Source organism: Cupressus sempervirens, chromosome 5 (genome assembly GCF_028749045.1).
Source record: "Cupressus sempervirens isolate cs-2001-9-10 chromosome 5, ASM2874904v1, whole genome shotgun sequence".
In the NCBI taxonomy this organism is placed as follows: domain Eukaryota; kingdom Viridiplantae; phylum Streptophyta; class Pinopsida; order Cupressales; family Cupressaceae; genus Cupressus; species Cupressus sempervirens.
In genome coordinates, this window is record NC_143122.1 from 919,287,361 (window position 1) to 919,305,508 (window position 18,148).

Genomic DNA, 18,148 nt, shown 5'->3' on the forward strand with positions numbered 1-18,148 from the left:
GTATAATGAGCTTATCTAAATTATTCTACTACTATTTAATATCATGGTATTAGTTGATAAAACCTATAATAGTATAATTAGCTAATCTCAAATCCATCTACTTTTATTTAATAGTACAATAATAGTTCATAGGACCTATAGCATATAATTAGTTTATTAAAAATTCTTCTACTTTTGTTGAAAATATCAATAATAATTTGTAGGAGCTATAATTGATATAAATCTCATCTACTTTTATTTAACATCATGATAATAGTTCACATGACCCATACTATATAATTAGTTGATCTAAAATCTATCTACTACTCTACAAATTTAAAAGGTTTTCTAATATCAATAATTTGAAAGCATATATGAATTTTAACAATATAACATGAAAAATAGTATAATCTAAAATTTTATATATTAAAATTGATCTATCTATTAAAAAGATTACTACTCATTAATAAAAAATAAAAATAAAAACATATAATTATGAAAATTGCAAACAATTACCATTATTAATGTTATTTTAAAATAGCTTTGTAATGTTATTTTAATAATAGATAGAGTAATATAATCATTGATTCAAATAATCTAATGAAGAAGTCAGATTAATTAATACTATAATATCTAAATTCTAAAAATCTAATGTTTTCAATGAAGAGAAAGAAATAGAAAGAAATCTGCAATTGAGTAGAATTTCTAATATAACAAAACTTTCTAAGAAAATTTAAGGAAAGTATGCAGATTTCAAAATACGAAAAAACTACACAATAAAAGTTTCTAAAATGGAAGAAATACAAATCTACAATGTTTCTAATTGAGAAGAATTTCTATTCTATCAAAGTTTCTAAGAAAAATTAAGGAAATTATAGAGCTTTGAAAATAAGAAAAAAGCAACACGATAAAAGTTTCAAAAATAGAAGAAATCAAAACACATAAACATAAATACTCAAAATAATGAATCTGTTGCTCAATCCAATGTTGAATAGAAATCATAATATTGATCCTGTTACTCAATCCAATGTTGAATAGAAATTAGAATATTGATCTTGTTGTTCAATACAATGTTGAATAAAAAAGAAAATAGGCTCTTGCCATATGTAATGTTGATGTGTGATGGTTCAACTTCAAAGAATTGAAAACATGTAATGCGTAAAAATAGAGCATAAGGCAAGACATTTGGTTTTCTTCTTGCTCGAGTGAATGACAAAGAAATATATTTAGAAATGTCTAAATGTGTCTTCACACTGTCAGTAATAAAATGTTATTTGATGATGACCTGACTGGACCTGACGTTTGCAATTACAGACTCCCAGGACACGTCTTTAATGTTTGGAAATATCGAAGTGTTCAAACCAAAAATACAGTGTGGTTAATGAGGGAATGGGAAGCGTCAGTGTTAAGCATTGCTGGTCAAGTCCGAATGGAATTTCAATAAAGGACGTGGTATAACTGTTCAACTACCTATCAAATTTTTTCAAAATGTTAGATTCTTTACAACAAAATGTGCTCCCATTGTAGAAGCCTCTCGGCTTAATTAATGCCTCTTAGAGAAAACAAACTGACGAGGCATTAAAATTCTATATGAAAAAATGGATGTCTATGATATCTGGCATTTGTGGACCATGACTATTTGCCTCAAAAAAGACTGAACTCATGGAATGTCACAGCAAGAACCCCCAAGAGTTTCAACCTGTTCGATGTTTTTCGTTCGTAATGGCCAAAGGCATTCCATGATAAATTTTGTAGCGGATGACATCAAAAATATTTCTCTTGCACACTCTTCATATCTCTACCAAGACCTTGATGGAACCTATGTGTTGTTGAGGTTTCATCATCACTAAGAATTTCGTAGGTCTTATCGATAACAAAACAATAATGAAATTTAACGCAACACAAAGAGGCCTATGTGTTCGTTGGTATGTCAAAATGTAATCACCCGACCGAATGCATTAAGAAATGCTCAACTTCTATGTGTTTTCTAGGGAATGCCAAATCATAAAATCAGTAAGTAAAATAGAGACAACAAACTAACAAGGAATTTAACATTTTATAAAAATGACTCGACTTATATGCTAACCACCATATTATGCACCATGCCTGTCTGCCTTCAAAAAGACTGGCATGCTCTTTGTTGCTCCATTTGTTATTGTCTTCTTTCTTGATCCTATTGGAAATTCATACTTGATTTTTTCATTTCTATGAAATAAATTTGTAACCAAACATTAAAAAAATAGTAGATTTAGTAAATTATTTTTTATAAAATTGGTTTAAAATATCACATTAATTTAGTGGCATTGCACTTTAGATAAGATAGATATTTATTCATTTCTAATTAATAGTTTAACAATTCACAAATACATATAGGAGGAACTTTTTTGTGTAGATAAGATCTACAAATATACTAAGTACCAAATAGTCTTGTATGTATAATACTAAATTTATTTAAGACAAAGGAAAAATAACATACATTCATCAAAATTGATAAGTCGAACAGACAAATTAATTAAAAGAATTGATAATGTCAAATAATATGACTCCTAGATTTCATTATAGTGATGCAAAAACATGTGGAATTCATCAGTGAAGAAAAGGTTATTTTCGCCATCCATGTGCTCTTCATCATAGCAGATGTCTTTCCTAAATTCAAAGAACCTAAATGATTTCTTCCATGCCTCATGAATTTCCTTTGTATATTGTCCCACCTACAAGATTTGAGAATCTTGGACACCTCGAACATGAAAGCTCGCATTATGAATTTCATCTGTAATTTTTTCACAAGACTTGGAAATGATTGTTCCCAATCTATCCAAATAAGTTTGAACAATTTGGCTTGATTGCACCAACTCATTTGAAAGAAGTGGGCTTGTGATAGTGTTCTCAGAATTATTTTGTTGAGCATCCATAGTTAATTTTTTTCTGATATCTATAATGTAAGGATAAAAAATGGTCAGTATCAAAATGACAAGAATTAAGCTATGCATATATAGAAATAAATTGGTATTTGAAAGAGAAGAAGATTTGATTGATTCTTTCCTATTGACATAATTCTATGCATTTAATTTCTTTTAACAAAAAAATTATATGTTCTTAATATTATTTATATAATGTTCTAATCTTTGATTTAAAAATTTAATAGTAAAACCTAACTTCAAACATTAAAGAGAAAATAGATAACATTGCATGAAATATAGTTTTTTATTTTCTTCATATTTTGATAGACATTAAAATTGAGATTTATAAGTAGAATAAAATTTATAAAAATTAAAAGACATTCTTAAATATAAAATTTAAATTTCCCGATGCATCATTTCATTTAAATGTGTATTAAACTTTCAGACTTAGTTGATAGATCTAATTGAACTTTTCTAATCTATTTTAATATAAGGATGAAATTTATAAATTTGAGAAAATTTGAACAAAATGTTAGAGATTATATCAAGGCCTAGGACCTACTTCTTACATACATCACAAGACAAGATAAGTCTATTCTCAAAAGATGCATAACAACAATACAATAATATTGATCAATCAATATAACATGAAAAATAGTATAATCTAAAATTTTATATATTAAAAATGATCTATCTATTAAAAAGATTACTACTCATTAATAAAACTTAATGTGTCATGCATTATAAATATATAAATTAATTATAATTGTACATGTGTATCTATGTTTATTTATCTAAACTTGGATGTTTGATAAACTATATAATAGATTGGTTTCAAATCAATTTTCTATTTCTCAAAAAAACAACTCCTATTTTTATTAAAGAGTTTCCTTAAAGTATTAGATTTAAATCGCTTCATGATGTATAATGAGCTTATCTAAATTATTCTACTACTATTTAATATCATGATAGTAGATGATAAAACCTATAATAGTATAATTAGCTAATCTCAAATCCATCTACTTTTATATAATAGTACAATAATAGTTCATAGGACCTATAGCATATAATTAGTTGATTAAAAATTCTTCTACTTTTGTTGAAAATCTTAATAATAGTTTGTAGGAGCTATAAATGATATAAATCTCATCTACTTTTATTTAACATCATGATAATAGTTCACATGACCCATACTATATAATTAGTTGATCTAAAATCTATCTACTACTCTTCAACATGATGATGATAGTTCATAGAATGCAACACTTATATAAAGATTTAAAATCTTACAAGATCAAATCTAAAAACAACATTGAACCAATCTACTACTACATTTTTTATTCTTGTTAAAATATTTTGAATATTAATTTAACTAAATCATAATTTTATACTAATATATTTCTCGAGAAAAAATTATTTATTTAAATAAATTTTAAAAATTGTAAAACATATAATTATAAAAAATTGCAAACAATTATTATTATTAATCCACATAGTAAATAAATCTAAACAAATTTAAAAGGTTTTCTAGTATCAATAATTTGAGAGCATATCTAAATTTTAACAATATAACATGAAAAATAGTATAATCTATAATTTTATATATTAAAATTGATCTATCTATTAAAAAGATTACTACTCATTAATAAAAATAAAAAATTAAAACATATAATTATAAAAATTGCAAACAATTACCATTATTAATGTTATTTTAAAATAGCTTTGTAATCTTATTTTAATAATAGATAGAGTAATATAATCATTGATTCAAATAATCTAATGAAGAAGTAAGATTAATTAATACTATAATATCTAAATTCTAAAAATTTAATGTTTTCAATGAAGAGAAAGAAATAGAAAGAAATTTGCAATTGAGTAGAATTTCTAATATAACAAAGTTTCTAAGAAAATTTAAGGAAACTATGCAGATTTCAAAATAGGAAAAAACTACACAATAAAAGTTTCTAAAATGGAAGAAATACAAATCTACAATGTTTCTAATTGAGAAGAATTTCTATTCTATCAAAGTTTCCAAGAAAAATTAAGGAAATTATAGAGCTTTGAAAATAAGACAAAACAACACAATAAAAATTTCAAAAATAGAAGAAATCAAAAGAAATAAACATACATACTCAGAATAATGATCCTGTTGCTCAATCCAATGTTGAATAGAAATCATAATATTGATCCTGTTACTCAATCCAATGTTGAATAGAAATCAGAATATCAATCCTATTGTTTAATACAATGTTGAATAAAAAATAAAATAGGCTCTTGCCATATATAATATTGATGTTTGATGGTTCAACTTCAAAGAATTGAAAACATGTAATGCGTAAAAATGGAGCATAAGGCAAGACATTTGGTTTTGTTGTCATAACAGATTATTGGCTTTCTTCTTGCTCAAGTGAATGACGAAGAAATATATTTAGAAACATCTAAATGTGTCTTCACACTATTAGTAATAAACTGTTATTTTATGACAACTCGACTGGACCTGAATTTTGCAATTACGGACTCGTAGGGTGCGTGTTTAGTGTTTGGAAATATCGAAGCATTCAAACCAAAAATACAATGTGGTTAATGAGGGAATGGGAAGCGTCAGTGTTAAGCATTGTTGGTCAAGTTCGAATGTAATTTCAATAAAGGACGTGGTATAACTATTCGACTCCCTATCAAATTTTCCCAAAATGTTAGATTGTTTACAACGAAATGCGCTCCCATTGTAGAAGCCTCTCGACTTAATTAATGCCTCTTAGAGAAAACAAACTGATGAGGCATTAAAATAATATACGAAAAAATGGATGTCTATGATATCTGGCATTTGTGGACCATGCCTATTTGCCTCGAAAAAGATTGAACTCGTGGAACGTCACAACAAGAACCCCCAAGAGTTTCAACCTGTTCGATGTTTTTTGTTCATGATGGCCAAAGGTATTCCACAAAAAATTCTGTAGCGGATGACATCAAAAGTATTTCTCTTTCATGCTCTTCATACTCAACCAAGACCTTGATGGAACATGCGTGTCGTCGAGGTTTCATCATCACTAACAATTTCCTAGGTCTTATCGATAACAAAACAATAATGAAATTTAACGCAACACGGAGAGGCCTATGTGTTCGTTGGTATGTCAAAATGTAATCACTCGACCGACTGCATTAAGAAATGCTCAACTTCTATGTGTTTTCTAGGGAATGCTGAATCATAAAATCAGTAAGTAAAACAAACACAACAAACTAATAGGAATTAAACGTTTTATAAAATAGACTCGACTTATATGCTAACCACCATATTATGCACCATGCCTGTCTACCTTCAAAAAGACTGAAATGTAATATCAAACAAGAAGCCCATGAATTTCAACGTCAGTTTTGTACTTTGTTAGAATATCCATGAGGAGTTCCACTAAGAATTCCATATCGCTTGATATTGAAAACACTTTCCCATCTGGTGTCCCAAGATTACAGTTTTGCAAGATGAGTGGAATATTAGTTGGGAGGGTTTAAAGATATGTAGTCAAATGTTGCGAAGTGAGCAATATCGGGTGAAATTTTATGTTATATCATATAAGGACGAGGTGCTCAGTATTATATGTGTATCATATGTGTTTTAAATGTTATAAGAGTAAACAAGATTAGCATTAAAATATCAAGAGCACCATATTGGTCTAGAGTATTTTCTCTTCTATGCGAGATATGCAAATACAAATAACAAAGAGTAATTGTCACTGTATCACACCTTTTAAGCTGTATGACGAATTCTAGATGATACACTCCACATTGGATGGTTAATTTTAAACTCCATGATGTTCCAACTAGGTAGTGAATCCTCCATCGGTCGTTGCATATACCTATGCACTTAATCAACTCTTCTAATACATTCATCCTTACTCTATTATTACAAATCTAAAATCTTTCTCTAACACACAAATATGATACAGTGCAATACAAATAATACCCTATATATCACCGAACCTGTAGACACTGAGACAGACAATAACATAAAAAAGAGTTTAAATAAATGGAAAACTACAACATCATGTAATAGTTATCCCGATGGTTGTATAACTTTGGAGTGGCATGGAAGAAATAGCCACCACAAATAGAATAACAAAATCTTCATTTTTCAAATTTAAATAACAGAAACCAACGACTTAAGAATTCTAATCATAGAAAAACCAATGCAATCACCTTTCCTTTATCATAAAATCTAAAGACTGCACTACAAAATGGGAGAAATCATACCAGAGTTAAGCTCTGCTACAGTAGATATCCTTAACAATCCTAATATTTGTAGAAGTTAACACACAATCTCAATGTGGAATTGGGAGAAAACCTTTCACAAATTTATCTACAAAATTGTATTTCAATAATTTGTCAAAAAATCACAAATTTGATGACAACAAAAAATTACAAATAACTTTTGATAGTGACCCCAAAAGGAAAAACAAATATCAAATCAATTTTCACTTTTGTTTGCAGGGAACTTAAAAATCATCATAGACTCTAGAATAAATCCAAAAGGTCTACAATAATTCACAAGAAATTTAGGAACAATCTGGAACTATAAATGGAAAGGCATTCACCCACGACAGTTGTAACTATAGTATTAAATGTCATATTTAAAAAGTATTAAGTAATCTTACATTGTCCTTGCATTTTCGTTGTCTATTTTATCTTTCCAGTCCACTCTAGCCTGGGCAATATATAAAATATTACAATGTGTTAATAATTTTAAACTGCCATTTGTTCATTGGTTGGAATAGTTTTCTTTTAAAATTCTTAATAGATAAAATATAAAACCCCTAGCGAACTGTATACAGACTAATTAGAAAATAAGAATAATTAATAAAAATGAAATTAAAAATATGTATGCACTACATACTATAGGATAAATTTTATTGATGTGTGATATTGCTATCAAGATTTAACTGTGTAGTTTTTGAGTCAAACTTATTGACCCATGTTTCATGAGTAGTGATTCAACATGAATCCATCCCTTATTAGAATAAATAGAATTCTTGGTTTCTGAAATTAACAACTTTGCATATTGTAGGAGAAACTGTTCTACTATCTTTTTGATTAAGGTTTTTGGTGTTTCACTTTTAATTTTTCTTAGTATCCTATTTGGTAACCATGCCACTTTCTTATAGTTTTTCAAACCCATTGAGCTAAATAAAAAATAAATTAAATCAATGTAAATTCTCTCAACTCATTAGATTTTTTTTATTTTTGAATGGCTCTAATAATGATTTACTCTACAAAGAAATCCCTATATATCTTACGCCAAAACTTGCAATCCATCAAGTAGTCTCTTGAAGTGTAAATAAATGCTCATATGATGATAATATTTTTGGAAACAATGCAATATATTTTGTCACTCATTTTAGCATTTAACAAAATATATACATGCTTAGGTCTTTTGATGGATTAAGATTTGGAATTGCTTAAGATTTGTTTATTAATTATTATTTTCCTAGTATACAACATCAAAATATTTACAAACATGGCAAATTTTGAGTCTATTATAATTCGATTTTGTGCATTTTGCCAATAAATATTTTCCAACATCAACTGTCTATCAAAAAATTTTGCATGCATGTTGACATTTTCTCAACTCACTCAATGAGTACATTTTTGTTTGCAAATTCAGAATTTCCCACATTTTGGGGCCCTATTCTTACAATGGTAAGGGATAAAACTAGCATTGGGGACCTTAAATTACAAATGGAACAACAAACAAACTAAAAAATAGGTTTCCTCTTGTCTTATATTGCCTAAAAATAAAATAAAAAATAGATTTTCATTTTTCATTAAATGTTTAATTTTTTTAAAATTATTTATTCGTAAATTATTTCTAATTATTGATAATTTTTGTAATTTGGATAAATAAATGTAGATAATTTTAATAATCCTTATAGGACTTAGATTAGTCTAGTTTAAATTAAATATTTATGTCCTAAGCTAAATGAGTAAAGATATAATAATTGAGCTTGTATGTTTGACAAAGATATAACTCTGTTATTGGCATGGGCTTTTGAGTGTTGTAGCTGGTAGACATCAATGGAGTTGTCCTTTTGTCAACTGACATGTTTTATGAAATCATTGCATATAGAGCATGACACTGGAACTATTATACTGCTACGTCCTAAGCTAAATGAGTAAAGATATAATAATTTAGTCTAAGACATTCAAATAAAAGGTGTAGGTGGGAGCTTGTATGCTTGACAAAGATATAACTCTACTATTGGCATGGGCTTCTGACTGTTGTAGGTGGTAGACATCAATGGAGCTATCCTTTTATTAATTGATATGTTTTATGAAATCATTGCATATAGAGCATGACATTATTGGAGCTATTATACTGTTGCCAGCCTATGAATATGTTTTTGCTACTATTCTTGATTTCCTCTTAATGCCCTCTTGACTCCACATGTCATATACAGGCTTGTTTCTCTTCGCAAGAGTGCACATAGACTTATAGGTCAAGCATGTTAAATAATCCTATTGTCTGAGACTGTAAAGCTTAACACATAGAAAATAATATTTATTTACAATATGTGTAATTCTAGTTTCTATGATATTACAATTTCCATCAGAGGTCCTACTGATTCCATTTGTCCTTCCTCATTAATACAACTAAATTGGTATGCCCCTAAGCTTCCATTAACATTTGCAAGAACCATGCGATCTTGAACAATACTATAGCCATGATTGTTGTCAAATCTTCCCTCATTTTACATGTTATCACAAGTACCTACAAGTAAAAATTTATCCAATTTAAAGTTCAATGATGTATGCATTATCTTCAATTCTTCCTAGACTTCTTAAGATGTCCCTATGATGCACCTGCATCATGAACTTCATTAATCATTTCTACATTTGATGTCTTTTCCATGCTTAATGTCCAATTTTTGTTATAATTTGAATCATTGTGCTAAGATGGGAGCTCTAATTTTGAAAAAATGTAGGATCCATCAAAATCAACAAAAGCTTTTAAAGTAATAGCATAGAAGAAACTAAAGAAAAGAAATGAATTCTTGTAAGTAAAAGGATCCTAGCAACCTGTGCAAAGGAGAAGAAAATACATGTCAATTGAATTACAAGAACGTAATCATTGATAATGAGGACAATTTTTCCATAGAAAGTCAAATTATGATATTGCTAAGAGGGTTTTACAATATAATCATTTTTTAATAAAGAAGGCAAATTTTAAATTCTAGAAAAACTGAGAAAGATGTAAGTTAGAGGCCTTTCCTTGTAGATGATCATATTATGATTTATGATGAATCAATAAAGGCTAGATTTCTTTTCTTCTCTTAATATATATTGATAGAGAAATCTAGAAACCCCTTGGATCCATGTATTTGGGGTCCCATTAAAGGAAAAAATAGGAGATAGAATAGTAGCCCATATGGTTACTCCATATGCTAGAAAAACCATGCTCTTTCGTAGGAAACTCGTGTCCAAAGGTTTCAAAAGAATGTGCAAAACATTTAATGTTCTTGTACATTAAGAAAATGCATTTTATTTTCCTAAAACAACTTAATAGGTCATTGCTGATATGTACTTATGTTCTTCTTGCTTATTTGTATGACAGTTAAACATAGTAGGCTGATTGTATGTTATCATTGGCTAGCCCATCTTTTCCATAGTTAGAGAAGCTTATTTTATTGTTGTGAATCCACTACGTGTTGTGTAGGGGGAATGATAGCAAAACCAAGTAGAAAGAAAGATCTACTTTATATTATGCTATTAGTCAAATATCTATTTTAAAAATTGGCATAGATATGCTATTTTATAAGTTTGGACATCTTAAAGTGACACAAAAATTTTTGAAGATGAGGTAGAAAAGACATCAATTGCTAAGAAAGATTTGGAGAATGAGCATAGAATGCTTGGATCAATGTATTGTCCAAAAAAGAATGACACAAGAGATTTCAACAGAGAATACCTAGACCAACACATTGTCCACAAAGTTATGACACAAGAAAGTTCAATGGAAGACTTTCTAAAAGAAAATGGAATCAAACACTCATTTCACAAATAGCAAGCTTGGATTAGGAATTAAATTATGATCCAACAATTCATATTTTCTAAACTTGGAGTACAAATACATTGAAAAAAAATATAGCATGATAGCCTTGGTATGCTTAGCATAACCTATACAGTCAACTAAGAGAAACTGAAAAAGTTGACTTTAGCACTCAAACCATCTAAAATCAATCCTTATTGTTTTGTAACTATATATAACTATTGATGACTATTTCTTTTGTAAATTTTTGGTTGTATTAAATCAAGCTATGGCAATTACTTCGTTGAATTTCATGCTTGTTTAAGTTTTAGCTACTATGATGGCTTTGTTTATTCGGATATCCATGTTTAAAGCTTGGTTGCAGACAAATTCTGCAGTAGCATGTGTTGCACCATTTGTTGGAAGGTCAACTAATGAATTTTAAAAGCCTTACCTCCACATACTAGATAGAAATCTGTATGCTAGACAATAGTCTGCCTTGGTTAGTTAAGCATGGTGAGCTTGTATTTTACTGTAGATTGTAGCATTTGATCAAAAAAACATTTATGCATTTTACTTATATCCCATTCACATTTTGTGTTATAATCATTATTGAAAGCAAGAATACCATATTGTTCAAGCCAATGGTAAGACAAATTCTTGACACAAAGTTTGTTCATTACTTGACTTGCCTTTAATATGTTGAGGGGAAGCACATGGTACAGGTGGTTCCAAGAAGAACCTCTTATAGAATTATCGCATGAATAAAGTATGAGACAAATCGCAAACCACATTGTTTGGTTCTTTGACCTTTCCTCTTATTTTCATCACTAGTGGTTGGTCTAAGTAAACTTTGTGTAGATCATTTACAAGGTCTAAGTAAAATTTGTGTAGATAATTTAGGGAGGACCTTGACTTGTCATCATTTCTTATGCAAATAAGTTTAAATTTTCTTTTTGCTTAACTTTTTTTTAGAATATAGTAAAATTCAATGAGTCCTTAATCTTCCAACATTTCTTTCAGTGAGTCTATTCTTTTCTCATATATTTCTATTTAAATAGAATAATTCAATTTTCATCATGGAGCTTCTCATTACATGGGAGACCATCATTCCTTAAGGAGAGATGTGATAAATATTCCTCATGGCATTCCCAATCAAAGAGAAATAGCACTGACCCAAGCTTATTCTGATCTATCTAGAAAAAATAGTGTCTAAGTATCACAATCCTTCCATCACACCCCATTAACCCCGTCAACCAACTTTCAAAGTTATGTCAAGCCTTAGTGCCCAAGAATGTCTCCTCTCCTAGCTCAATAATCTATGCCCAATTTTAACTTAAATAGCTCAATGCTCTCTTGGAGCTATTTTGAATTTGGTAGATTCATGGTGGTGAGCTCTCCAATGAAAAGACTTGGATATGCTAGGGCCATAAAATATCTTCTCAAGACTACTACTCACCCAAACACTATATTTGTTTAGGTATAAAGTTTAAACTATGTGAATGCTTTTAGTCATGAATCACTATCTCTATCTCAAGTAGTTATATACATTATTGAGACTTGCCTTAAATTATGCAAGCCGGTGATCCCTACAATGACCATAAATGTCTGTAGAGGATAGGGAATACGGATGCTATTAGAACTACATATAAAATTGATAGGCAGGATCCTAGCTTAGATGTTGCTAGTGAAACAACTATAGTTTCATCCCTAGTGTTCTGCAACATGAACCTTTCCTATTCCAAGAGGCTCATTTGTGCTTCCATCATGGTAAATTTTTAGTAGCTTCATCAATGCAAGCTATATTATATTCTATTTTTTTTGTTGTGGAGCTCATCAACCTTCCTATTCTAGATTTTTTTATTTCACTGAAAAGCATAGATGATCTTATAGTAACTCGCTTAAGTCTACAATCTCTCCATTCTATTCCTCTTCTTATGAGTTAGAGGTAAAAGTAAATAAATGTGGTATGTTTTTAGATTATACTACAACAAAATATTAGTTGAATTGATTTTCTTGGGTGATCTCTTAGGACGAACTATTGTGGAGATGGGTGGATATATAAATTAATAAAAAGTGTAAACTATTTGATTTACATTCAAGAAAATGGCTAGAGTTTCCAAGCTCATGAGTTAGACAATATACATGGGTGGTTCAATAAAAATGTTGGAATCAGAGTGATTTTATTAAGGTACACAAACTTGAAGTTGTGGGTGTTAATATATTTCAAGTTTTCATTATGGATTTTTCTTGTTCTATATTATTTAAACTAAAGCTATCTAAGTAGATGCTTTACTACAAATTGTTTTCATGGATTGACTACAATTGGGTATACATTATTTTGTGTGGGAATTCCTTAATGGGAAAGTGCAATCTCTTTATGACCACAATTATCACATGCTAAAAAGTATATATATCTACTATGCCTGGAACATCAACTTCTAGAACTAAATACACACTAGGTTGGATAAAAATTACTTTATCCGACTGAATGGATTCTACTGTTGTGATAGAAATCCAAAAACCTAAAACTAGTGTTTATAGCTTGTCAAAACTATTCAGATGCATCCTCCTTCGAATAGGAATGACAATGCTCGACTTAAACCAACAAGTATTCGATATAAACTGCTTTTACTTTGAAGGCCTTGTGCATCCGGTGAGATTTTATGCAACTCGCAACAAAAAAATTATATTATAATGGCTATTTTCTTCCTACACCCTTATTGCACCCTTCTTCGCTATTTTCTTCCTCTTCACATCTCCCTATCATTGCCCCACAACCCCACTTCTCTTTCTTGTTCACAATAGCCTACCTAATTTCCAATGCACTCCCCTATTTTATTACACTCAATTTGGCTTGTTTTTAAGTTCTTTAAAAATTTCTTCCATCATCTTCCCTATGAAAAATCAACTTCTACTTGATGTGTATTTTTATGTTTAGAATTTGAGTTTAATAGTCTTCTTGGACAACAATGTAAAATTGATTCAATAAATTAGTTACTTTTAAAGGCTTTCAGTCTTGGCATATGTGGTGACGAAAAATACTTGTCATGCCTGTGTTTACTTCCAAATTAGGTGTACGTGTGTATGAGGTCAATTGTAGCTAAAATCTTTCTCGGTTGTTGTATGTGCATACCCATTTCCAAAGCCTCAAGTCAGCACATGTAGAGAACATACTTGTAAAGGTTTTTTAATTAGAGTTTAGTTTTTTTAAAACTATCAAAAGCTTTAGCCTTTTAAGCAACATTTGAAACCATGTATTAAAGTTTACAATTAAAACAAGTTTAAGTTCCATCTAATTTGTTTCAACATCTATGTGATGAGCATGCAATCTTGAGTGCAAGATGTAAAGCTACCAGAGCCTATCACCATCTATCCACATGCAAGTCTCAAGTCATCATCAATGTTCCTACTCATTGAATCAGTCTGCCTTGCTCCCTTCTTGTATCTCTTATTTGTAAAACCTTAGACTATTATTTTTCCTTATTTTAGAAGGTGCTAGCTCAATGGATGAGCCCCTGCATTACAAGCAAGGGATGGTGGTTCAAGTCCATCATGCCTTAACATGAATTAATTAATTACATTGCAATATATATATATATATATATATATATATATATATATATATATATATATATATATATATATATATATATATATATATATATATATATAAAACTTATTATTTTCATATAATCTTTTCTCTAACTATTTTCACGAAGAAAATAAGCGAGATTAAAGACATTTCTATAAAGAAAAAATTAAAATCATCTCTAAGACACAATAATAGTGTTGTTCCTTATTGTCTTTCTAAGACAATAGTCTAAGACACTCACTTAAAAAAAATACTTAAGACAATACACAACTCTTTTTTTGTCTCCATTTACAACAATTTACTCAAAAATTATCTCCAATATTATCTTAAAACCACCCTTCATGTTGTAGTGATCACCCAATGTCCTAATCCTTAAAAAAAAAAATCATCTTCCATTTTGATCAAAAGAGAGGAACCTCAGCTCCTTTAAGTGCTTTTGTTTTCTAGGAAATTCCGGATCATAATATTAGAGAAAACAAACTCACGATGTTATACGGAAAATTGGACGTTTATGATATCCGGCATTTTGTGGGCCATGCCTATTCGCCTTGAAAAGACTAAACTTGCGGAACGTTGCAACAAGAACCGCCGAGAATTTCAACGTATTCGATGTGTTTCTTTAGTAATGCCCAAAGGCATTCCACAAAAAATTCCGTAGCGGATGACATCGAAAATATTTCTCCTGCAAGCTCTTCATGATATGTCAACGTCAACGAAGACCTCGATGCGTTTCGTCGAAGTTTCATCGTGACTAGCAATTTCCTAGGGCTTATCCGTCACAAAACAATAATGAAATTTAACGCAACACGGAGAGGCCTATCTGTTCGTTGGTAGGCCAAAATGGAATCACCCGACCAACTGCAAGAAATGCTTAACTTCTATGTGTTTTCTAGGAAATGCCGAATCATTAAATCAGTTAGTTATCTAAAGAGAACAAACTAACGAGGCATTTAACATTTTGTAGAAACAACTCCACTTATATGCTATCCACCGTCTTGTGCACCATGCCCGCCTGCCTTCATAAAGACTGAAATGGAATATCAAACGAGAAGCCCATGTATTTCACAATTAGTTTGTACTTGGTTAGAATATCCACAAGGATTTCCACCAAGAATTATACGTTGCTTGATATCAAAAAGAGTTTTCTTGGGCTCTGCTCCCTACGTCCATGAAGAGCTCGATGAAACCTGCGGGCCATCGAAGGTCCATCCCGACTAAAGAATTGGCAGGTCCTAATCCTGTAAGATAATAATGAAGAGAGAAGCCTATGTGTTCGTTCCTATCTCGAAACGGAATCGGCTGAACAATTCCAATAGCCTTCTTCATTTGAAAGGCACTACAAAATATAATTGCTAACAAATTACCCTCAGAGACCCTCTAAATCACATATTAGGATGGCTAAATTCACTCACCCTACACGGGCCTTCCTTTTCTTAACTTGTGTTGCTCTTTTCATATTATCATCGCATGCAGGAAACGTTACTTTTAGCTTCCCTCCTCTTATAGGTATAGAAAGGAAAAATGATGCCACATATCAAGAGAGTAATCAAGGAGCCCTGCAGCTTACACGAAATGAAGCATCAGGGAACCTAAAGAAAAGTTCTGGCTTGGCGTATTATACTGACCGTATCCCGCTATGGAATAGGTCTACTGGGGCTCTGGCCAATTTTTCAACTTACTTTCAATTCAATATTGATCTCAACAACGAAATATATGATAAACATGGAGATGGACTTGCGCTCTTGATGGCACCATTCGAGCTGGAACCACCAGAGGATGCTTATGGTGGATTTCTTGGCTTATTTAATGAGGAAAGCTTTAAACAATCATCTTATCAGATGGTTGCTATGGAGTTTGATACATACAACAACGATTGCAATCCTGATGACAATCATGTTGAGATCGACGTCAATAGCATTTTCTCAAAGTTCATTTTTCCGCTCAATACATCCAATCTATTTAATCGCTCTAGACACCAAAATCTCACAAACGCAACATGGGATGCTTGGGTGGTTTATGACGGTATAGAAAAGGTTCTGCACTTCTTTCTCTGGTATAATTCTTCTAAACCCAAAATCCCTCTATTTAACCACACAATAGATCTGAGCAACTGTCTACCAGAGTACATCAAGATTGGCTTCTCGGCTGCCATTGGAGAGTACACAGTGACAAACACCGTAAAAGTTTGGAATTTTACTTCTGAATATTCATGGGAAGTCGGACCTCCTGGTGAATTACTTAGAAATGGCAATGCAAACAGATTTTCTGTGAAAGTTTATTTGATATGCGTGTTCTTCGTTGTTGTGGTCCTATGTGGCTTCATAGTTGTTCGCTGGTGGCAGTATTTCAGAAAAAGGGGAAGAGAAGGTAAGGCTAGCGAAGAGAGAGATCCAAAGCTGGACGAATAATGTTCTCATGGCTCCTGAAGCTTTTCCTATGCCGAGCTCAATGTCGCGACAGGAAATTTTTGCGAGAAAGAAAAGCTTGGACAAGGCGGCTTCGGCAGCGTTTACAAAGGAATCCTGCCCGGCACCGGGGAGGCGCTGGCTGTGAAAAGAATAGCTCAAGGATCGAGACAAGGAAGAAAGGAGTATGTCTCCGAAGTTCAAACAATCAGCAGGTTGAGACACCGTAATCTTGTGCGGCTTTTAGGATTGTGCCACGAAAAGGGAGAGTTACTTCTGTTCTACGAGTACTTGCCAAATGGGAGTCTGGATAAACACATTTTTGGGGAAGAGGAGGATACGCTGGATTGAAGCCGAAGATATAGTATCGCCTGTGACATTGCCTCTGCTCTTGTTTATCTCCACGAAGAGTGGGACCAGCGTGTCGTTCATCGAGACGTGAAGGCAAGCAACGTAATGTTGGATTCTGATTTCAATGCCAAGTTGGGTGATTTTGGTTTGGCGAGACTGATGGAACGTGACCAGGAGGCTTCCCATATGACCATGGTGGCAGGCACGCGATGTTGCTCCAGAGTGCTACATAACAGGGAAAACTAGTCCAAAAGCTAACGTGTACAGCTTTGGGGCGGTTACACTAGAAATTGCCTACAGAAGGCAGCCAATTGATCACAGCCTTGAAGAACACGATTGTTTCCCTTTTCTTGTCAACATCTATTGCATACTGGACCTTCTGATGTACGGACCACTTTCATTCATAGATAGCATTCCTAAAAAATATAACACATCTGTGGCATTTTCAAGCTATCCAGTTGTTGTCGAAACTACATTTGGGATCTATAGAAATTATCCTTAAGAAATACAGTTGCGTTTTGTATATTTTCTCTGGTGCCTCGTCCACCTAAATTTATCCTATTTTTTCTTATAGGATGAGGTGTTTCAGGATCAGGAACACGCTCTGTTGTTCTTGAATTTTCATTCTGGTGACTCATTTCCACAAATACAGGTAATGCTTGATTGTACCTCTCACTTGATTCAAAATCAACTTCATGTCTCCCTTGTGTTTCAAAATGAGATACTTCATCGGATGTTCGTTCACGAGTAATTCTATCCCTATTTTGTAATTCCAATTCTTGTATTAGCAATCCTGCCCTTCTTCTAGCATATTTTAGTTGTCGGACTTCATTTTTCCTTCTTCTTTCTTCTTCTCTTTCAGCTTGTGTCATGTGTTCTTGTCATCATCTACAATACTCTCTCT

At 31.4% G+C, this 18,148-nt stretch overlaps 1 pseudogene; it reads left to right on the forward strand.

The window, feature by feature from the left end:
• The first annotated feature begins 15,882 nt into the window (after positions 1-15,882).
• On the forward strand, positions 15,883-17,490 carry LOC149558955 (L-type lectin-domain containing receptor kinase IX.1-like; annotated as a pseudogene).
• The last annotated feature ends 658 nt before the right edge of the window (positions 17,491-18,148 follow it).